This window comes from Balaenoptera borealis (genome assembly GCF_965194805.1).
Source record: "Balaenoptera borealis genome assembly, chromosome: 1".
In the NCBI taxonomy this organism is placed as follows: domain Eukaryota; kingdom Metazoa; phylum Chordata; class Mammalia; order Artiodactyla; family Balaenopteridae; genus Balaenoptera; species Balaenoptera borealis.
This window is the reverse complement of record NC_138860.1, coordinates 19,358,643-19,383,518: the sequence shown is the minus strand read 5'-3', so window position 1 is coordinate 19,383,518 and position 24,876 is coordinate 19,358,643. Positions and strand designations below refer to the sequence as shown.

The following is a 24,876-nucleotide window of genomic DNA, read 5'->3' as shown; positions in this document are numbered from 1 at the left end:
ATATATATACGTATATAGCTGATTCACTTTGTTATACAGCAGAAACTAACACCCCATTGTAAAGCAATTATACTCCAACAATGATGTTAAAAAAAAAAAAGAAAAAAAAATTCAAAATAAATAAATAAATAAATAAGCTATGTTCGTTGGTTTTTTTTTTTAAAAGACATAATGCCATTGCACACTTAATAGACTACAGTGTAGTGTAAACATAACTTTATATATAGTGGGAAACCAAAATCTTCATGTGCTCATTTTACTGCAGTGGTCTGGAACCGAACATCTCTGAGGTCTGCCTCTACTATACAGAGATCCAAGAAACCTAAAGAAAATCTTCACCACTATCACTCAGTAACATTAAAGAATTATCATTACGGTCATTTAGGTATATGACCTAAGAAGGCAAAGTTAACTCTATACAAGAAAAATATTACAACTTATCACTTCAATTTGAAAAACATAAGAGTAGGTGTGAGTGATAAGCCATATAAACACAAACAAAAATATCCCTTGAAACACTCAATATTATAGTAGTGGTAGATAGACCAGCAATGCTTTTTAAGAAGAAAAATGCAGTGGAAAGATTTATTTGTATCATCTTTCCACTGCTGACCTGAATATAAACCTAGAAAATGCATGTAAATTAATAAAATATCTTTTGGAAGTACTACTTGAGCTCAACAAAGCTACAAGAGAGGAAACATCCTTAATCAATTACATTCTGAAAGAATCATTTGGTGAACTCTTAACTCATCCTTTCATATTCAGCTTAGACATTACCTCCCAGGAAAAGCCATGCGTTGTATAGCTTCTATTCCACCCTCAACTAAGCTGGGTTCCATGCCCATTTTTGGTCTTTTTATAGTTATTTCTAGCAATGTATTGTCCCAAATTTTAAAATTAATTTTTACTAAAATGATATATGCACATAGTAAAAAATGTCACCTCTAATAGGTTACTAACAAAAAATATCAGTTCCCTGTACCAGCCTTTAAGATGTCAAGCCTGCTCCCCAGTGCCTTTTTCTTTGGCTTTTTCCTTCTAAAATTGACTTAAATGTTTCTAAACAAAATGCTTTCATTGCTAATTCTTAGTTCATCAATCAGACATTCTCTCAATTTCCTACTACTGTCAATTAGGATTAAGATCTTTTAGCCTCTCATCTTCCTAATGTAATATGATTAAATTTTCAGTTAAAAAAGTATTGTTTACATGATGATGATTTGTAAATACTTACTCACTGGAAACCACGTAGTATATTATGATGCTTCTATTAAACTTTCTTTTTTGGCAGCTTCCTTGTGGAGTAAATAACACATAATGAAATTCACCAAATTTAAGTATATGAGCTGTGACAAACATATAAAGTCATGAAACAGAACATCGATTAATATGTAAAACATTTCATCATGCCAAAAATTTCCCCTTTGCTGTCAATGCCCTCCTCTCATTGATCTGTTTTCTGATACTATACTCTTGCATAGATAACACTATGCAGAATTTAACCTGTTATGTTCATTGCAATTACTGACATGTTTGGATTTATTTCTGTATTTTGTTTTGTTTTTACTTTAAGTGTCTTGCCTTTATTTTTTTCTATATTCATTGGATTTTCTTTGTTGCTGTTTTTCTTCTCCAGTGATTTGGAAGCTCTACCTCCTGTGTCTATTCTACTGTTGATTATTTTTGAAAATGTAGGGGTAAAAGTCAAGTGGGCCAGGGAAAAGTGGAAAGTGAGGAAATGGAGGCTGCTAGGGCAGATTATGACCCTGAGAAGTCTCACTGTGAATTAGAGGCAGGAGTATGACAGTTGGGGAAGAAAGAGGGGTGTGGAATTGAAGAAGGTTACTGTTCATTTGCATGTTGTTTTAAGATGGAGGAGACCTGAGCATGTTTAAATCCCAAGGGAAGGATCCTGTGGAGAGGGAGCTGCTGACGAGACAAGAGAGGGAAAAGGTAAGTAAAGTTCCTGGGAAGGTGGACAGTGAGAAGATTCAGAGCACACAGATGGAGAGATTGCCCTTATGCAGGAAGAAAGACATCTCCTGTAACAAGTAGAAAGGAAGAGAAGTTAGATCTAGATGTAGAAAGGTGCATACATTTGATGGTAGGAAGCTGAGGGAGTTCCGATCTGATGGCTCTTACTTTCTCTGGGTGGTTGAAGGTAAGGTCACCTGTTAAGAGTGAAGAGAGGCCACAGAGGTTTGCAGAGAGTTAAAAAAAAGACTTGAAATAATCTCTTTAGAAAAAGAAAAAACAAGTTAACCAAAGAAACCTGCTGTTGGGTAGGGCTGCTGAGCAGTACTGACAGCCTAGTTGAGATCAGTGACCATGAATTTATTATGGCTCTAATCTGTCCAGTTGTGTCATTTTTTTTTCAGCAACACTCAAATGCACACAGATTACTGAGGAAGCAGATAAATGAGTTAATCTTGGCCTGGAGTTTGTCAAATAAGTACCACCAAAGAGAAAGCGGCAAGGCAAGACAAGTTAGGTTATTGGCAAGTTACTGAGATGACGGGTCATAAATCTAAGCTAGATAATGAAAGAAAAGAACACACAAAAAATTGATGGATGGGGAGTAGAGGCCAATATACTGGAGGGCTCAGTGAGATCAGAGAATAATTACAATAAGACTAGCTAAGAAAGCCACTAGATGGCCAAGTACCTGTAGTCAGAAATCCAGATGATCAGACTGGTGATAACTGGAAGGACAGTGACCAGATGCTACTAGTATACAATATTTTGTTAAAATCACCAAGAATTATTCTGCATATTTTTCAGATTTTTTTACCATGTGCCTATTCTATTTTTAAATGTTTTAAAGAATTGCATTAAACTTCATAGCCATATTATTAGAAATTATTTTCAATTATCTATAATTTTCACTGATTACATTATTCATGGTAGTTTCTTACATCCCTCCATTTCTTTTCCTTAGGTTTGCTTTTTCTAGTTTGTGAATTTTTTTCAGATAGGTGTGTAGGTGATACACTTTCTAAATCGTTGCAGCTAATTTTTCTTTATTTTAACTTCTATAAACAATAATTCAATTGGAAACAGAATAAGGTACAAAGAAACTTTTTCCCACTTACTCCTGTATTTGTTCAGAAGGTTGAATTTTTTAGAATCATGACTTACTGATAACCAGAAAGTCATTACAATTAAATGGTGACCCATGAGTGACAAAATAAAAATGAAAATATTTTGACAAAAGTTTGTCTAAGGAATAGATTCAAATACAAAGGAGAATCAGTGAGATGTCCATGTTAGCATTTTATATCAGAGGGAAAATAACAGACTATTCAACAAATGGTACTGTATCAACTAGGAAAAAAATAAGTTGGAAGTCTAGGAGTGATGAATTATTTCTTACACCAAAATAAATTCCCAATGGATTAAGGATATAAATGTAAAAAAAAGGAAAAAAAAACCCAAAACAAAACAAACAAAAAGACAAAGAAGCTGTAAAAGTGAGCACTAGAAAAAATAAATGACAAGCTAGCAACTATTTTTATAGTCTCAGCATGGCAAATGCCTTCCTAACTATGACACACAATAGAAGCCGTTAAAAATTTGTTAAATTTGACATCATAAAACTTTTAAAAACACAAGAAAACTTTTAAAAAGTCTTCTTAAAAGATATTCTGTGCTCATGGATTGGGAAAATTAACATTGTTAAAATGCCTGCACTACCTAAAGCAATCTACAGATTCAATGCAATCCCTATCAAAATCTCAAGAACATTTTTCACAGAACTAGTACAAAATATTCTAAAATGTATATGGAACCACAGAAGACACCAAGTAGCCAAAGCAAACCTAAGAAAAAAGAACAAAGCTGGAGGTATCACACTCTCTGATTTCAAACTATATTACAAAGCCATAGTAATCAAAACAGCTTGGTACTGGCTGAAAAACAGATACCTAGATCAATGTAACAGAAGAAAGCCCAGAAATAAACTCACACATATGTGAATAATTAATTTAAGACAAAGGAGCAAAGAACATATAACAGGTAAAGGACAGTCTCTTCAATAAATCGTGCTGGGAAAACCGGACAGCCACGTGCAAAAAAAACCCCCAAAACCAAAACCAAACAAACCCCAAAACTAGGCCCCTATTGTACACCATACACAAAAATCAACTCAAAATGGATTAAAGACTTGAATGTAAGACCTGAAACCATAATACTCCTAGAAGAAAACACAGGCAGTATGTTCTTTGACACTGGTCTTAGCAATATCTTTCTAGATATGTCTCCTCAGGCAACAAAAACAGAAGCAAAAATAAATAAGAACTACATCAAAGTAAAACCTTCTGCACAGCAAAGGAAACCACCAACAAAACAAAAAGACAACCTATTCAATAGGAGAAGAAATTTGCAAACAATATATCTGATAAGGGGTTAATATCCAAACTATACAAAGAACTCATATAACTCAACAACAATAACAAAAAAGAAACAACCCAATTAAAAAATGTGCAGAGGAGCTGAACAATTTTCCAATGAAGACATACAGATTGCCAACAAGCACCTGCAAAGATGTTCAAAATCACTAATTATTAGGAAAATGCAAATCAACACAATGGGCTATCACCTCGTGCCTGTTAGAATGGCTATGATCAAAAAGGCAAGAAATAACAAGTGTTGGTGAAGATGTGTAGGAAAGGGAACCCTGGTGCACTGCTGGTGGGAATGTAAATTGGTGCAGCCACTATGGAAAACATATGGAGGTTCCTCAAAAAATTAAAAACAGAACTACTATATGATCCAGCAATTCCACTTCTGGGAATATATCCAAAGGAAACAAAAACATTAACTCAAAAAGATATCTGCACTCCCACGTTTATAGCAGGATTATTTATAATAGCCAAGGCATGGAAACACCCTAAGTGTCCATCAGTAGATGAACGGATAAAGCAACTGTGGTATACATATATACCCTGGGATAGTATTCAGCGATAAAAAAGAATGAAATCTTGCCATTTGTGACAACATGGATGGACCTTGAGAGTATCATGCTAAGTGAAATAAATCGGAGAGGAAGACAAATACAGTATGACTTCACTCATATGTGAAATATAAAAAACAAAATAAATGAACAAACAGAACCAAACAAACACAAACACATAGACACAGAGAACAGAGTAGTAGTTACCAGAAGGGAAGCATGAGGAGGAGGGGGACAAAATGGGTAAAGGGAATCAACTGTATGGTGACAGACGGAAACTAAATTTTGGTGGTGAGCACATGTACAGTATACAGAAGTAGAAATTTAACACTGTACATATGAAACTTATATAATGTTATAAACCAAAACTAGCTTCAATAAAAAAATAATAAAACCTCAATAAAAAATTAATCTAAAATTTAAAAAAAACCCTCTCCTGAAATCAAACTAAAAGAGAAATCATAAACCGAGAAAAAATATTTGTAACATGTGGCCAGCAAATCGTTCATTTTTTTAACGCTAAAACCTTTGGCAAATCATTAAAAAAAAAAACACTCAAAGAGAAAATGAGAATAAGCAAAGGATAGGTATAAATAGTTCACAGAAAAGGACAAATACATCACTTTCTAACGTATTTTTCATATGACAGTCAATCATAACAAGTCAAATACAAATTTGTTAAGCTACAATGAAATACTATTTTTCATTTATCAGATAAGCAAAGATTAGAGTCTGACAGCATCAGCTGCTAAAGCTATAGTAGAAATATGCACACTCAAATAGCACAGAGTGAAAACGAATACAAATTCTACATAAAGGAGTTCGGCAATATCTATCAAAGAAATTCCTACAATCATTAGACTAGAATTACTTCTAGTAATTTATGCTACAGACATAATCACAAATGATTCAAAACAATGAACTCATACAAAGAAATCTGCTGTAGCACTTTCTGTAAGAGCAAAACATAAAATAAGCGTCAATATTCAACAATAGGGAACTGATCATGTATGTATGGTAGGTATGCTCTTTGTATGTGTGTGTGTGCCCGTGTACAAGCATCCCCATGCTTCGACAAGAAGAGAATATCTCCAGGAGATTACACAAGAGACATAAGTGTAAGTAGTTCTCATTTGGGAGAGGAATTAGGGTACTGGGAATCAGGAATAGAAGGAACACTTTCTTTTTCTAATGTACCTTTTAAAATATTTGGAATGTTGTTCTATATGCACATACATTAACCCTTCAATATAATGAAACAAATGATTTTTTCAAGTTTATCTAAGAGAATGGGCAAAGGAAGAGGGAACCAGCATTTATTGAATGTTCACTCTGTACCATATGTTAACTGGTTGAATAACTTACTCAAATTCAATCCAATAAGTTGCATTATTGGGATTCAAACTCAGGTGTAATAAACTATAAATATAGTTGGAGACATGTTTTTAAAAATTAAAAATTGAAGTAGAACTTTTGGGGGCAAATGGTAGGTGACAGCACATTTGTATAATTCCTTCTTTATAACCAACCAATATTAATGAAGTATGAAAGAAACAAGTAATAATAATAATAATGTAGCCACAACCCCATTTCTCAAACTTCAAATTAATAAAAAATGCTAAGTGAACAGTTTCAGAGGGGCCTTACTAATAACCCCTAACTAGGAGGGCTGATGACCAGATGTATAGGCAGACCACAAGAAAAATGGCAGATGGGGTAGTTGATACCTGAAAAGAACCATGTGGTGAGATCATCTTAACTTTCTCCAACTCAATTTCCTAACTAGTAAAAAGGATTGTAAATCTTCTCATTCTGGAAAGAAAGACCAAAATCAAAGGAGTATTCCCCAACGGGCTAGATGTGACTCTGAAACCCTTAAAATTCAGTGAAACTATTCTAAGAAAATACACCTTACATGAGGTTACCTGATCCCGTCTGCGCCAACCTCCACCATAATCTCGATCCCCTTACCACTCACCGCTTCCTTCAAGCTACTAAGAACTGAAAAGAGGCTATGAACCCGTATATAATTAAACCGAGTTGTCAGCTCAAGTTCTATTTCCACTAAATGGGGAAACAAGTCAAGGAGAATTCACATACATTATTCTTGAGCAAAAAGCAAGTCTAGATAAAATTCCCGATTCAAAGGATGAACTATAAGTAAAAGATTCCCGCACTGTACCTATGCTTAGACACTGGATGGCGGGGGAGGCGGGGTGGGGGGGACTATGAAGAAATCAGGAAGAATTACTCCAGGAAACGGGAAAGAAAAAAAAAAAAAAACCCCAACACTTTAGCTAAACCTTCTCTACAACATATACAAACAATTGCTTGTATTCGCAAAAGAACACTAGGATAAACTGAAAACTAAGGAAAATGGTTACCTATGGGGGAGGGAGGGAACGAGAATGAGAGACAGGGAGGGACGAAGACTTCACTGAATATACCTTGTTACACAGCTTCAATTTAGAAACCATGTAAATGTTTTAAATATTCAACCAACAAATTCAAAACTAAAAGTAAAAAGTAATCTTGAAATATTTAAAACAAAATGAAACAAATGAATTAACCTATATGTCAAATTGGTAAAACAACCAAAAAGAAAAAAATTCCTTTAAGTGACTTTAGAACTGTGTTTTGACGGCATATCCTTAGAGGAACAACGCTTTTAGACAAAGAACTGTTAAATATCATTCAGTAGTCTGATTAATAGTGATATTATTTGGAGACTCTATTTTATATATGTATATATACATATAATATGATAAAGCAAATAAATAATCACAATATGTATTCATGTTATTTTAAAACTTCAGTATAAAATCAAAGTAAAATCATGTAGTATTAAATTTAAAGTACTACTGTCAGTATGAACTCATGCTTTTTTTACTTTAACAAAATGCCTACTTCCTGATTCTGGCCACAAAAAAGGCCTAGAGACACAGACAATCGATTTACAATGGCACTCTCATTAGAAAAATGGCTGATTCAGGTCTGGGGGGCAGGAGATTTACAAGATAAACCTGGGACACATCTTGTGCCAGAAGCAAGAAAGCTGGCAATTATTAATGAAGTTGTGTCAAAAGCCAGCCTGATAGGGCTCCCAGCGTCGCTCAGCCGTCTACTAAATAGCAGAGCTGGGATTGAAACCCAGGGAGTGTGACTTCAAGAGTCATGTTCTTAACCACTATTCTAGACCACCTCTCAAACAAGAAAAATAAATTAAGGGGGGGGGGCTGGGGAAAGAGATGAAAACCAGAGACCAGAACAGAGGAAAAATATCTTACTTGACTCACAAGCACCTCTTAAACGAGTTGATCCTTCTTTCCTCCCTTAAATTCTTTCTTTACTTGGCTTTCACATATTCCTCCTGCCTGAGGGCACCTTTTCAGACCTTGTTGTTTCCTTCCCTTCTCCCCAACTTCCTGATACTGAAGGGCTCCAGGAATTCAGACCTTGGTACTCTTTGTCTTCTCTGTCCACACTATACTAACTCCCTTAGTAATTCCACCCAGCCTCATAGCGTTAAGTAACATGTATGTGCAGACAACTCCAAAATTTCTATCTCCATTCAACTCTCCCAAACTCCAGGCTGCCACCTTGACATGACCATTTAGATGTCTGTTGATATCCCAACCTCAGCTTGTCCCAAATTGGTCTCCATCCCCAATTCCTACAAAACCTGCCCCAACACAGCCCCCTCCGTCTCACTGCAGACAAATCCATCCTTCCAGGTGCTCAGACCCAAAACTCTAGGGTCATCCTTAACTCGGACCCTTCCAACCCTCCCTCCCTCCCTCTCTCTCTTTCTCTCATCCTAAATTCAATCTGCCAGGAAATCCTACTGGTTCTACCTTAAAATATATCCAGAATCCAGCTACTTTCACCATCCCTATTGCTACCACTCAAGTCTGAGCTACCTGGATTATTGCATTGGCCTCCTAAGAGTCTCCTAACATGTCACTCTGTTTCTAACCTTCCCCATTCTACTCAGGGTAAAAATCCAAGTCCTTATAATGGCCCAACAAATTCTGACCCCCTATTACCTCTCTGACTTCATTTGCTACTACTCCCCTTTTTCACTCACCTTGCTCCAGCCAATGTGGGCTCATAGCTGTTCTTCAAGCATGGTTGGCACACTTGTGCAAAAGGACCTTTGGTCTAGCTATTCCCTTTGCCTGGAACATTCTTCTCTCAGACACCCGTTTGGCCAACTCCCTCAGCAAGCCAAATCTTTCCCCAAATTTCACCCTCTCAGTGAGGTTTACTCTGACCTATTTGATACCATATTACCCCCTTGCTCTACTTATTTATTAATATATTAGCTTTCTCTTCTCTCCCCCACTCTGATAAGAACAGAGGTATTTGTCTGTTTACTGTTGTACCTAAAATGCCTGAGAACGTGCAAACATCAAGAAGCACTAAAAAGGTTCAAATAAAATAATTTAACAAAACTAAATAAATGTATCATATTATTGGAGCATAAGTGCGTTATTTAAAAGTAACTATTCGAAAGAAAGACTTTTACACTGGGGGAGAAGTACACCTAAATTCACCTATATGCTGCCTATAAGAGACACTTCTAAAACAAATGGAGTGGGAGCGACCTTCAAGATGGCAGAGGCGTAAGATGTGGAGATCACCTGCCTTCCCACAAACACATCAGAAATACATCTACATGTGGAACAACTCCTACAGAAAACTACTGAACACTGGCAGAAGACCTCAGACTTCCCAAAAGGCAAGAAACTCCCCATGTACCTGGGTAGGGCAAAAGAAAAAAGAAAAAACAGAGACAAAAGAGTAGGGACGGGACTAGCACCGCTGGGAGGGAGCTGTGAAGGAGGAAAAGTTTCCACACACTAGAAGCCCCTTCACTAGTGGAGACGGCGGGTGGCAGGGGGGAAGCTTCGGAGCCACGGAGGAGAGTGCAGCAACAGGGGTGCGGAGGGCAAAGCAGAGAGATTCCCACACAGAAGTTCAGTGCCAACCAGCACTCACCAGACTGAGAGGCTTCTGTGCTCACCCGCCAGGGTGGGCGGGGCTGGGAGCTGAGGCCCTGCGTTTGGAGGTCAGATCTCAGGGAGAGGACTGGGGTTGGCTGCGTGAACACAGCCTGAAGGGAGCTAGTGTGCCACAGCTAACCAGGAGGGACTCTGGGACAAAGTGTGGACCTGACTAAGAGGCAAGAGACCATTGTTTTGGGGTGCGCGAGGAGAGGGGATTCAGAGCACCGCCTAAACGAGCTCCAGAGACAGAGACGGGCGCAAGCCGCGGCTATCAGCACGGACACCAGAGACGGGCATGAAACGCTGAGGCTGCTACTGCAGCCACCAAGAAGCCTGTGTGCAAGCACAGGTCACTATCCACACCTCCCTTCTTCGGAGGCTGTGCAGCCCGCCACTGCCAGGGTCCCGTGATCCCCGGTTCCCCGGGAGAACACACGGTGCGCCTCAGGCTGTTGCAACATTATGCTGGCCTCTGCCGCTGCAAGCTCGCCAAGCATTCCGTACCCCTCCTTCCCCCCAGCCTGAGTGAGCCAGAGCCCCCTAATCAGCTGCTCCTTTAAAGCCCTTCTGTCTGGGTGAAGAACAGATGCCAGAGGGTGACCTACATGCAGAGGTGGGGTCAGATCAAAAGCTGAACCCCAGGAGCTATGGGAACAAACAAGAGAAAAGGAAATTTCTCCATGCAGCCTCAGGAGCAACAGATTAAACCTACACAATCAACTTGATGTACCCTGCATCTCTGGAATACCTGAATAGACAATGAACCACCCCAAAATTGAGGCAGTGGACTTTGGGAGCAACTATGGTCTTGGGGTTTGCTTTCTGCATCTAATTTGTTTCTGGTTGTATGTTTATCTTAGTTTAGTATTTAGAGTTTATTATCACTGGTAGATTTGTTTACTGATTTGGTTGCTCTCTTTTTATTTTAATATATAAATATATACCTATTTTTTTCCTTTTTCTCTTTTTGTGAGTGTGTACGTGTATGCTTCTTTGTGTGTGATTTTGTCTGTACAGCTTTGCTTTTACCATTTATTTTAGAGTTCTGTCTGCCCATTTTTTGTTTTTTTTTTTTTTAGTATAGTTTTTAGCGCTTGTTATCATTGCTGGATTTGTTTTTTGGTTTAGTTGCTCCCTTCCTCTTTCTTCATTTTCTTTTTTTAAATTACTTTAAATGTTTTCTATTTTAAAAAAATTTTTTAAACTTCTCATTTTAATAACTTGACTTTACTTTATTTTTTTCTTTCTTTCTTTCTTTTTTTCTCCCTTTTCTTTTGAGCCGTGTGGCTGACAGACTCTTGGTGCTCTGGCTGGGTGTCAAGCCTGTGCCTCTGAGGTGGGAGGGCCAAGTGCAGGACACTGGTCCACCAGAGACCTCCCAGCTCCACGTAATATCAAACGGCAAAAGCTCTTCCAGAGATCTCCACCTCAATGCTAAGACCCAGCTCCAATCAAGAATCAGCAAGCTATAGTACTGGACACCCTATGCCTAACAACTAGCAAGACAGGAACACAACCTCACTCATAGAAGAAAGGCTGCCTAAAATCATAATAAGGTCAGAGACACCCCAAAACACACCACTGGATGTGTTCCTGCCCACCAGAAAGACAAGACCCAGCCTCATCCACAAGAACACAGGCACCAGTCCCCTCCACCAGGAAGCCTACACAACCCACTGAACCAACCTTAGCCACTGAGGGCAGACACCAAAAACAACGGGAACTACGAACCTGCAGCCTGCGAAAAGAAAACCCCAAACACAGTAAATTAAGCAAAATGAGAAAACAGACAAACACAGCAGATTAAGCAGCAAAAAAAAAAACCCACCAGACTAAACAAATGAAGAGGAAATGGGCAGTCTACCTGAAATAGAATTCAGAGTAATGATAGTAAACATGATCCAAAATCTTGGAACTAGAATGGAGAAAATACAAGAAATGTTTAACAAGGACCTAGAAGAACTAAAGAGCAAGCAAAAAATGGTGAACAACACAATAAATGAAATTAAAAATTCTCTAGAAGGAATCAATACCAGAATAACTGAGGCAGAAGAACGGTTAAGTGACCTGGAAGATAAAATAGTGGAAATAACTATCGCACAGCAGAATAAAGAAAAAAGAATGAAAAGAATTCAGGAGAGTCTCAGAGACATCTGGGACAACATTAAACGCAACAACACTTGAATTATAGGGGTCCCGAAGAAGAAGAGAAAAAGATATGGACTGAGAAAATATTTGAAGAGGTTATAGATGAAAACTTCCCTAATATGGGAAATGAAATAGTCAATCAAGTCCGGGAAGCACAAAGAGTCACTTACAGGATAAATCCAATGAGAAACACGCCATGACACGTATTAATCAAACTATTAAAAATTAAATACAAAGAAAAAATATTAAAAGCAGCAAGGGTAAAACAACAAATGACATACAAGGGAATCCCCATAGGTTAACAGCTGATCTTTCAGCAGAAGCTTTGCAAACCAGAAAGGAGTGGCAGGACATATTTAAAGTGATGAAAGGGAAAAACCTACAACCAAGATTACTCCACCCAGCAAGGATCTCATCCAGATTCGACAGAGAAATTAAAACCTTTAGAGACAAGCAAAAGCTAAGAGAATTCAGCACCGACAAACCACCTTTACAACAAATGCTAAAGGAACTTCTCTAGGCAGGAAACACAAAAGAAGGAAAAGACCTAAGATAACAAACCCAAAACAATTAAGACAATGGGAATAGGAACATACATATCTTAACTACCGTAAATGTAAGTGGATTAAATGCTCCAACCAAAAGACACAGGCTAGCTGAATGGATACAAAAACAAGACCCGTATATATGCTATCTACAAGAGACCCACTTCATAACTAGGGACACATACAGACTGAAAGTGGGGGGATGGAAAAAGATATTCCATGCAAATGGAAATCAAAAGAAAGCAGGAGTAGTAATTCTCATATCAGACAAAATAAACTTTAAAATAAACACTATTATAAGAGACAAGGACACTACATAATGATCAAGGAATCAATCCAATAAGATATAACAATCGTAAATATTTATGCACGCAACATAGGAGCACCTCAATACATAAGGCAAATGCTAACAGCCATAAACAGGGAAGTAGACAGTAGCACAATAATAGTATGGGACCTTAACACCCCACTTTCACCAATGGACAGATCATCCAAAATGAAAATAAATAAGGAAACACAAGTTTTAAATGATACATTAAACAAGATGGGCTTAATTGATATTTATAGGACATTACATCCAGAAACAACAGAATATACTTTCTTCTCAAGTGCTCAAGGAACATTCTCCAGGATAGATCATATCTTGGGTCACAAATCAAGCCTTGGTAAATTTAAGAAAATTAAAATCATATCAAATATCTTTTCCGACCACAACGCTATGAGACTAGATATCAATTACAGGAAAAAATCTGTAAAAAACACAAACACATGGAGGCTAAAAAATACACTACTAAATAACCAAGAGATCACTGAAGAAATCAAAGAGGAAATCAAGAAATACCTGGAAACAGATGACAAAGAAAACACGACGACCCAAACCTATGGGACGCAGCAAAAGCAGTTCTAAGAGGGAAGTTTATAGCAATACAATCCTACCTCAAAAAACAAGAAACAGGGCTTCCTGGTGGCGCAGTGGTTAAGAATCCGCCTGCCAATGCAGGGGACATGGGTTCGAGCCCTGGTCCGGGAAGACCCCGCATGCCACGGAACAACTAACTCCATGCGCCACAACTACTGAGCCTGCGCTCTAGAGCCAGCGCTCTGCAACAAGGGAGGCCACCGCAATGAGAAGCCAGTGCACCTCAGCAAAGAGTAGCCCCCGCTCACCTCAACTAGAGAAAAGCCCAGGTGCAGCAACAGAGACCCAGTGCAGCCAAAAATAAAAAATAAATTAATTAAAAAAAAATAATAATAATAATAATAAAAAAAGAAACAAGAAACATCTCAAATAAACAACCTAACCATACACCTAAAGCAATTAGAGAAAAAAGAACAAAAAAACCCCCAAAGTTAGCAGAAGGAAAGAAATCATAAGGATCAGATCAGAAATAAATGGAAAAGAAATGAAGAAAACAATAGCAAAGATCAATAAAACTAAAAGCTGGTTCTTTGAGAAGATAAACAAAATTGATAAACCATTAGCCAGACTCAACAGAAAAAAAGGCAGAAGACTCAAATCAACAGAATTAGAAAAGAAAAAGGAGAAGTAACAAATGACATTGCAGAAATACAAAGGATCATGAGAGATTACTACAAGCAACTATATGCCAATAAAACGGACAACCTGGAAGTAATGGACAAATTCTTAGAAAAGTACAACCTTCCAAGACTGAACCAGGAAGAAATAGAAATAAACAGACCAATCACAAGCACTGAAATTGAGACTGTGATTAAAAATCTTCCAACAAACAAAAGCCATGGACCAGATGGCTTCACAGGCGAATTCTATCAAACATTTAGAGAAGAGCTAACACCTATCCTTCTCAAACTCTTCCAAAATACAGCAAAGGGAGGAACACTCCCAAATTCATTCTACAAGGCCACCATCACCCTGATCCCAAACCAGACAAAGATGTCACAAAGAAAGAAAACTACAGGCCAATATCACTGATGAACATAGATGCAAAAATCCTCAACAAAATACTAGCAAACAGAATTCAACAGCACATTAAAAGGATCATACACCACGATCAAGTGGGGTTTATCCCAGGAATGCAAGGATTCTTCAATATATGCAAATCAATCAATGTGATAAACCATATTAACAAATTGAAGGAGGAAAACCATATGATAATCTCAACAGATGCAGAAAAAGCTTTCGACAAAATTCAACACCCATTTATGAAAAAAACCCTCCAGAAAGTAGGCATAGAGGGAACTTACCTCAACATAATAAAGGCCATATATGACAAACCCACAGCCAACATCATTCTCGATGGTAAAAAACTGAAATCATTTCCTCTAAGATCAGGAAGAAGACAACGTTGTCCATTCTCACCACTATTATTCAACATAGTTTTGGAAGTTTTAGCCACAGCAATCAGAGAAGAAAAAGAAATAAAAGAATCCAAATCAGAAAAGAAGAAATAAAACCGTCACTGTTTGCAGATGACATGTTATTATACATAGAGAATCCTAAAGATGTTACCAGAAAGCTACTAGAGCTAATCAATGAATTTGGTAAAGTAGCAGGATACAAAATTAATGCACAGAAATCTCTTGCATTCCTATACACTAATGATGAGAAATCTGAAAGAGAAATTAAGGAAACACTCCCATTTACCATTGCAACAAAAAGAATAAAATACCTAGGAATAAACCTACCTAAGGAGACAAAAGACCTGTATGCTATGACACTCATGAAAGAAATTAAAGATGATACAAACAGGTGAAGAGATATACCATGTCCTTGGATTGGAAGAATCAACATTGTGAAAATGACTATACTACCCAAAGCAATCTACAGATTCAATGCAATCCCTATCAAACTACCAACAGCATTTTTCACAGAAACAGAACAAAAAATTTCACAATTTGTATGGAAACACAAAAGACTCCAAATAGCCAAAGCAATCTTGAGAAAGAAAAACGGAGCTGGAGGGATCAGGCCCCCCCACTTCAGACTATACTACAAAGCTACAGTAATCAAGACAGTGTGGTACTGGCACAAAAACAGAAATACAGATCAATGGAACAGGATAGAAAGCCCAGAGATAAACCCATGCACATATGGTCTCCTTATTTTTGATAAAGGAGGCAAGAATATACAGTGGAGAAAAGACAGCCTCTTCAGTAAGTGGTGCTGGGAAAACTGGACAGCTACATGTAAAAGAATGAAACTAGAACACTCCCTAACACCATACACAAAAATAAACTCAAAATGGATTAAAGACCTAAATGTAAGGCCAGACACTATAAAACTCTTAGAGGAAAACACAGACAGAACACTCTATGACATAAATCACAGCAAGATCCTTTTTGACCCACCTCCTAGAGAAATGGAAATAAAAACAAAAATAAACAAATGGGACCTAATGAAACTTAAAAGGTTTTGCACAGCAAAGGAAACCATAAACAAGACGAAAAGACAACCCTCAGAATGGGAAATAATATTTGCAAATGAATCAACTGACAAAGGATTAATCTCCAAAATATACAAGCAGCTCATGCAGCTCAATATCAAAAAAACAAATAACTCATTCTAAAAATGGGCAGAAGACATAAATAGACATTTCCCCAAAGAAGATATACAGATTGCCAACAAACACATGAAAGGATGCTCAACATCACTAATCATTAGAGAAATGCAAATCAAAACTATAATGAGGTATCACCTCACACCAGTCAGAATGGCCATCATCAAAAAATCTGCAAACAATAAATGCTGGAGAGGATGTGGAGAAAAGGGAACCCTCTTGCACTGGTGGTGGGAATGTAAATTGACACAGCCATTATGGAGAACAATATGGAGGTTCCTTAAAAAACTAAACATAGAACTACCATACAACCCAGCAATCCCACTACTGGGCACTTACCTTGAGAAAACCATAATTCAAAAAGAGTCACGTACCACAATGTTCACTGCAGCTCTATTTGCAACAGCCAGGACATGGAAGCAACCTAAGTGTCCATAGACAGATGAATGGATAAAGAAGATGTGGCACATATATACAATGGAATATTACTCAGCCATAAAAAAAAACGAGATTGAGTTATTTGTAGTGAGGTGGATGGACTTAGAGTCTGTCATACAGATTGAAGTAAGTCAGAAAGAAAAACAAATACCATATGCTAACACATATACGTTGAATCTAAAAAAAAAAAAAGGTTCTGAAGAACCTAGGGGCAGGACAGGAATAAAGACACAGATGTAGAGAATGGACTTGAGGACACGGGGAGGGGGAAGGGTAAGCTGGGCCGAAGTGAGAGAGTGGCATGGACATATATACACGACCAAATGTAAAATAGATAGCTAGTGGGAAGCAGCCACATAGCACAGGGAGATCAGCTCGGTGCTTTGTGACCACCTAGAGGGGTGGGATAGGGAGGGTGGGAGGGAGACGCAAGAGGGAGGAGATATGGGGACATATGTATATGTATAGCTGATTCACTTTGCTATAAAGCAGAAACTAACACACCATCATAAAGCACTTATACTCCAATAAAGATGTTAAAAAAAAATAAAAACAAATGGAGTAAAAAAAAGTTAAAAGTAACAGAATGTACCAAAACACCAGGATGGATAGAAAGCAGGGGTCACGTGGTATGTAAGAAGATAAGCTTTGAAACTAGAGAGACCTAGGATCAAACTGTCTACACCACTTTATAGCTCTGTGTCTTTTACTTAGGAAGCTTCTCTGAGCCTCAGTTTACTCATCTATAAAATGGCGATATTACCTATACCTCGAAGGGTTTTTAATGAGAATTACGTGAAACAAAGCATTTAACACAGTGTCTGGCATATAATCAATAGTGGAACATACTGTAATCACTGTCCTTGCCATATACCAAAATGGAACAAATATCTTTCAGTATTTCTGATATCAAAAATATAGTCCTTATAAGAGTTGTTTTACAATAGGAGGAAACACCAGAGTAGCAATTCTAGCTTTCAGATATCTATTCAGTTTTCTGAAGAGGCATAAAGAAGCCGTTAATGTTAAAAGGCCCAGCATACAACCAGAGCTTATCCTAACTATCCTTTCTTCCCTCTCAGGTAAAACACAAATATTTATTATGCCCTGTCAGAGGCTTCTTAAGTACTTACTCTCTGAGCCAGCAACCCTACTCTGCTCTAAGAACTTAGCCTACAGATAAACTCCCATACGTGAGAAATGCGAAGTGACATTTATAAGACAGATGTACTCACTGCAACATAACATTTATAATAACAAAAGGTCAGAAACAACTTAAATAGCCATCAGTGGGAAACTTGGTTAAATATATCCATATAGTAGAGTACTAAGCAATTTTTTTAAAGAAGATCTTTATGTAGTGATACGGAATAATCTCCAAGATATACTCTTAAAAAAAATCAAGGGAAAGAGTGAGTATCACAGGGCTGCCACTTGTGTAAACCTTGGTGGGAGGAGATCTATATTTGCTTATAAATGCATAAAATATCTCTGGAAAAAACTTATGGTAACTAGAGACTAGATTAGGAAAAGGTATACTCTTTCAAACTTCAAAAATTTTCACCTATTTGAATATATCACCTGACATCAAAAATATTTAAATAAAGTAAAAAGACTATTGAGTAGTTAGTTTCTATGAGTGACAAGCAAGGTAAAGTCTGCCTGAATTTATTCACCAAATGTTAACTGCATACCTCCTACATGCTGATGTTTTTATTTTTTTATCTTCAATTTTATGATCTGACATCAAAAGCAAAGGCAACAAAAGCAAGAATAAACAAGTGGGTCTCCATCAAACTAAAAGCCACATTTACTGAGCATGGCAAGCACAGTGTATTTACACCACTCACATTCCCTTATGTTTCAAAATAAAATAAAATAAATCCCTAGCAATGGTTTGCTCTCAGCAATGTGCCTGACCAATAATAGTTTCAAGTGCAACTAGTTTGGTCTACAGACAGAGATCCAAACTGGAAAATCCTAGTGATTAGAGCTATGGTGAAATGGTGTGCTCAGTATGACCCATTAACAGATCAATCAAGAATAAACAGCTTACACTCACCTCTTAAATGTTGGTTCTCTCATCTGGCTGCTCCTCCCTCGTTCTACCCTAACTCTACTATGACCAGAATACACGGGCACCCACTTGTAATCCCTGAAAACGGAATAATGTTACTACCAGTCCACTAACAATAACAGCAGCCATCATTTATTCAATACGTACCGACAATGTCCTCTGTGGTGACTGCTTTATTTAGACACGATTTTATTTAATCCTCAGGGTATACCTGAGAAACTGAAAACATTACCCACTTTATAGATGAGAAACCAGAAACTTGGCAAGTAAAACAAATTGCCGGTGGCCACAGACCTAGTAAATGGCAATTCTAGGAGTCGAGGCCAGGGCTGGCTTACTCTAAAGCCTATGCTCTTCACCAGAATGCTAATTTACCTCCCCAAACCCTCCTCCTATCCCCAAATTAACAGGGTCTGAAGATAGCAAAAGCAGTCCTTCTGGAACCCTTTTCAGAGGTGAGCGCTTACAGAGAACATGCGTCCTTATCAACTCTCATTCATTTGCAGGGCAGGCTCAGCTGCTGGCAGAGGCCTATGGTTGCCCAGACTTGCCAACAGCTAAAAAACAAGATGGAGAGAGGAAGGGATCAAAGATCTGATGAGAGTTCTTAAGGACATGGACAAGGAGAAATCCCATTTGTATCGCTCACTGGCCACCATGACTTGGGCAGTTTCCTCCAGCAGTGTCCACGGCCAGAGCTTTTGGTCTGGTGAGGTCTTTGCCTCCACCCACTCCCAGTAAACTTTGTTGCTCCAAATGCCCCACTCTGCAGTAGACCCAAGACCAAGGGCTCACCAAGTAGCCAACCCTCACAGAATAATGCAAGTAAAAGCACACTTTGATCTTTCAGCATTTCCTTCCATACCTCTGAAACCCTGAGGACAATGTCAACAAACTGAGAGCATGGGCCAGTTTACCAAAGCACGTGTCAAAGCAGTGCTCTCTGGACACTGCCATCAGAACAACCTCACTACTGTGGCACCATCTGAAACTGGCTGTTAGCTAATCACAGGCTCTCAGTGATGGTCACTGCTAAGAAAACCAATCATCTATTTTACAGCTTAAATGCTCAGAAAGGAATGGAAAAATATCTCATGAATGTGATTAAAATATAGTAATTTAATTTCCCCCTTAAAATCTAGTCATTTTTCACATCTACTATTCCATTCTTAATGCAAAAACTGTTGCAAACAATGCCTTATTGAGATATAAAAGCAGAATGTTCCACACTTGAAATTTTATATCCTTTTGCATAAAATAGGTAGCAGCTTTGTACTGGCCTGAACTATAATATAAGCAGAATGTTCCTCCCTCAAAAAAAAAAAAAAAAAAACAGAAGGAGAAAAAAGGAGGAAAGGTAATCTTGTAAAAAAGAGAATGAGAATAAAGAGGAAATCATTTTGGAGGATTCCCCCTTTGGTATTTGAATAAAGTGTCTTAAAGATGAAAAAATAGTATTACTTCAATTACTTCAGGAATAAGATGAAACCCGTACACCTCAACATCACATTGTTTAGTTTAACAAACATTAATTGAGAACCTACAATCGCTGAAGGAACATGATAACAAGAAATGGCCTTAAATATTAAAAGTTAGTGGGAAAAACTAATACAGTTTTGATATGATATGGTAATTATTAATAGGTATACATAGAGTGTTATTTTTCTGTCCGCTAGAGCTGTTTTCCAACATTAAATAGTTATTTTCCGGCCACCTGAGTTGTAACTCAGTAAATCTTCTTTTGCCCATCTTGTACCACATGGAACCTATTTGGATAATATATATAGGAAATAATTTGCATATACATCTGGTCTTTCACCTTTCTAGCAATTATCACTATAATTAAATAACTGTACATCTCCAGAGGGCAGAAAAGGTGCTGATTTGTTTGTCTCTCACTGAGCAAAACACCCTGTACAAGATACCCGGCCTACAACAGGCTCTCGTGTGAAATGAATGAGCGAATATCCAAAAATATAAGACCCATACAATGATGGACTTCCTCGATGCAGTCTCTAATCCTCATTAGGTTATACACAGCCTTCAGTTAAATATAGTTTCAACTCTAAGCCACAAAAAGAAATTACATACCAAAAAATCATAAAAACAAAAAACTCCGAAGTATTTGTATTAAGTGAAAATCACAGAGAACAGAGAGAAATTAAATCCACAGGCTATTTAAAAGCCATTTAATGCAATAGTTTCTACTTTGTCCCTCAACAAACTAATGTTTTTAATGAATAAGCATGTAATCCATTTTAACTTGGCAACCCTTCTCTTTTCTACTGCTATCCTCAAATAGAAGTGCTGATTAAGAGTGAAATGACCAAAAGGAAAACAACAGCACATGAAGGAGGAGAACATTCAGTCTGGATAAACAGGATTATCAGTTTTTTTTTTTTTTTTTTTTTTTTTTTTTTTTTTTTTTTTTTTTTTTTTTTTTTAAACATCTTTATTGAAGTATAATTGCCTTACAATGGTGTGTTAGCTTCTGCTTTATAACAAAGTTAATCAGTTATACATATACAATATGTTCCCATATCTCTTCCCTCTTGCATCTCCCTCCCTCCCACCCTCCCCATCCCACCCCTCTAGGTGGTCACAAAGCACCGAGCTGATCTCCCTGTGCTATGCGGCTGCTTCCCACTAGCTATCTATTTTACATTTGGTAGTGTATATATGTCCATGACACTCTCTCACCCTGTCACATCTCACCCCACCCCCTCCCCATATCCTCAAGTCCATTCTCTAGTAGGTCTGTGTCTTTATTCCCGTCTTGCCACTAGGTTCTTCATGGCTTTTTTTTTTTCCTTAGATTCCGTATATATGTGTTAGCATACTGTATTTGTTTTTCTCTTTCTGACTTACTTCACTCTGTATGACGGACTCTAACTCCATCCACCTCATTACAAATACCTCCATTTCATTTCTTTTTATGGCTGAGTAATATTCCATTGTATATATGTGCCACATCTTCTTTATCCATTCATCTGTCGATGGACATTTAGGTTGCTTCCATGTCCTGGCTATTGTAAATAGAGCTGCAATGAACATTTTGGTACATGACTCTTTTTGACCTATGGTTTTCTCAGGGTATATGCCCAGTAGTGGGATTGCTGGGTCGTATGGTAGTTCTATTTGTAGTTTTTTAAGGAACCTCCATACTGTTCTCCATAGTGGCTGTATCAATTTACATTCCCACCAACAGTGCAAGAGAGTTCCCTTTCCTCCACACCCTCTCCAGCATTTATTGTTTCTAGATTTTTTGATGATGGCCATTCTGACCGGTGTGAGATGATATCTCATTGTAGTTTTGATTTGCATTTCTCTAATGATTAATGATGTTGAGCATTCTTTCATGTGTCTGTTGGCCATCTGTATATCTTCTTTGGAGAAATGTCTATTTAGGTCTTCTGCCCATTTTTGGATTGGGTTGTTCGTTTTTTTGTTATTGAGCTGCATGAGCTGCTTGTAAATCTTGGAGATTAATCCTTTGTCAGTTGCTTCATTTGCAAATATTTTCTCCCATTCTGATGGTTGTCTTTTGGTCTTGTTTATGGTTTCCTTTGCTGTGCAAAAGCTTTTAAGTTTCATTAGGTCCCATTTGTTTATTTGTGTTCTTATTTCCATTTCTCTGGGAGCTGGGTCAAAAAGAATCTTGCTGTGATGTATGTCATAGAGTGTTCTGCCTATGTTTTCCTCTAAGAGTTCGATAGTGTCTGGTCTTACACTTAGGTCTTTAATCCATTTTGAGTTTATTTTTGTGCATGGTGTCAGGGAGTGTTCTAATTTCATACTTTTACATGTACCTGTCCAATTTTCCCAGCACCACTTATTGAAGAGGCTGTCTTTTCTCCACTGTATATGCTTACCTCCTTTATCAAAGATAAGGTGACCATATGTGCGTGGGTTTATCTCTGGGCTTTCTATCCTGTTCCATTGATCTATATTTCTGTTTTTGTGCCAGTACCAAACTGTCTTGATTACTGTAGCTTTGTAATATAGTCTGAAGTCAGGGAGCCTGATTCCCCCAGCTCCATTTTTCGTTCTCAAGATTGCTTTGGCTATTCGGGGTCTTTTGTGTTTCCATACAAATTGTGAAATTTTTTGTTCTAGTTCTGTGAAAAATGCCAGTGGTAGTTTGATAGGGATTGCATTGAATCTGTAGATTGCTTTGGGTAGTAGACTCATTTTCACAATGTTGATCTTTCCAATCCAGGAACATGGTATATCTCTCCATCTGTTTGTATCATCTTTAATTTCTTTCATCAGTGTCTTATAATTTTCTGCATACAGGTCTTTTGTCTCCTTAGGTAGGTTTATTCCTAGATATTTTATTCTTTTTGTTGCAATGGTAAACGGGAGTGTTTTCTTAATTTCACTTTCAGATTTTTCGTCATTAGTGTATAGAAATGCAAGAGATTTCTGTGCATTAATTTTGTATCCTGCTACTTTACCAAATTCATTGATTAGCTCTAGGAGTTTTCTGGTAGCATCTTTAGGATTCTCTATGTATAGTATCATGTCATCTGCAAACAGTGACAGCTTTACTTCTTCTTTTCCGATTTGGATTCCTTTTATTTCTTTGTCTTCTCTGATTGCTGTGGCTAACACTTCCAAAACTATGTTGAATAATAGTGGTGAGAGTGGGCAACCTTGTCTTGTTCCTGATCTTAGTGGAAATGGTTTCAGTTTTTCACCATGGAGGACAATGTTGGCTGTGGGTTTGTCATATATGGCCTTTATTATGTTGAGGAAAGTTCCCTCTATGCCTACTTTCTGCAGGGCTTTTATCATAAATGGGTGTTGAATTTTGTCGAAAGCTTTCTCTGCATCTATTGAGATGATCATATGGTTTTTCTCCTTCAATTTGTTAATATGGTGTATCACATTGATTGATTTACGTATATTGAAGAATCCTTGCATTCCTGGGATAAACCCCACTTGATCATGGTGTATGATCCTTTTAATGTGCTGTTGGATTCTGTTTGCGAGTATTTTGTTGAGGATTTTTGCATCTATGTTCATCAGTGATATTGGCCTGTAGTTTTCCTTCTTTGTGACATCTTTGTCTGGTTTTGGTATCAGGGTGATGGTGGCCTCGTAGAATGAGTTTGGGAGTGTTCCTCCCTCTGCAATATTTTGGAAGAGTTTGAGAAGGATAGGTGTTAGCTCTTCTCTAAATGTTTGATAGAATTCACCTGTGAAGCCATCTGGTCCTGGGCTTTTGTTTGTTGGAAGGTTTTTAATCACAGTTTCAATTTCAGTGCTTGTGATTGGTCTGTTCATATTTTCTATTTCTTCCTGGTTCAGTCTCGGCAGTTTGTGCATTTCTAAGAATCTGTCCATTTCTTCCAGGTTGTCCATTTTATTGGCGTAGAGTTGCTTGTAGTAATCTCTCATGATCTTTTGTATTTCTGCAGTGTCAGTGGTTACTTCTCCTTTTTCATTTCTAATTCTATTGATTTGAGTCTTCTCCCTTTTTCTCTTGATGAGTCTGGCTAATGGTTTATCAATTTTGTTTATCTTCTCAAAGAACCAGCTTTTAGTTTTATTGATTTTTGCTATTGTTTCCTTCATTTCTTTTTCATTTATTTCTGACCTGATCTTTATGATTTCTTTCCTTCTGCTAGCTTTGGGGTTTTTTTGTTCTTCTTTCTCTAATTGCTTTAGGTGCAAGGTTAGGTTGTTTATTCGAGATGTTTCCTGTTTCTTGAGGTAGGCTTGTATTGCTATAAACTTCCCTCTTAGCACTGCTTTTGCTGCGTCCCATAGGTTTTGGGTCGTCGTATCTCCATTGTCATTTGTTTCTAGGTATTTTTTGATTTCCCCTTTGATTTCTTCAGTGATCACTTCATTATTAAGTAGTGTATTGTGTAGCCTCCATGTGTTTGTATTTTTTACAGATCTTTTCCTGTAATTGATATCTAGTCTCATAGCGTTGTGGTCGGAAAAGATACTTGATACGATTTCAATTTTCTTAAATTTACCAAGGCTTGATTTGTGACCCAAGATATGATCTATCCTGGAGAATGTTCCATGCGCACTTGAGAAAAATGTGTATTCTGTTGTTTTTGGGTGGAATGTCCTATAAATATCAATTAAGTCCATCTTGTTTAATGTATCATTTAAAGCTTGTGTTTCCTTATTTATTTTCATTTTGGATGAT

General features: G+C 37.5%; 1 protein-coding gene and 1 long non-coding RNA gene across 11 annotated transcripts in view; both read right to left on the bottom strand.

Annotated features, from left to right (window-relative positions):
• The window catches only part of MARK1 (microtubule affinity regulating kinase 1), a 149,778-nt gene that overhangs the window by 79,634 nt on the left and 45,268 nt on the right, over nt 1-24,876 (bottom strand). The window lies entirely within an intron of this gene.
• Nucleotides 11,099-22,883, bottom strand: LOC309630648. The gene is made up of 2 exons (XR_014245862.1): nt 18,740-22,883; nt 11,099-18,708 (listed from the first exon to the last, which is right to left on the bottom strand). It is a non-coding gene; the product is annotated as an uncharacterized lncRNA (long non-coding RNA).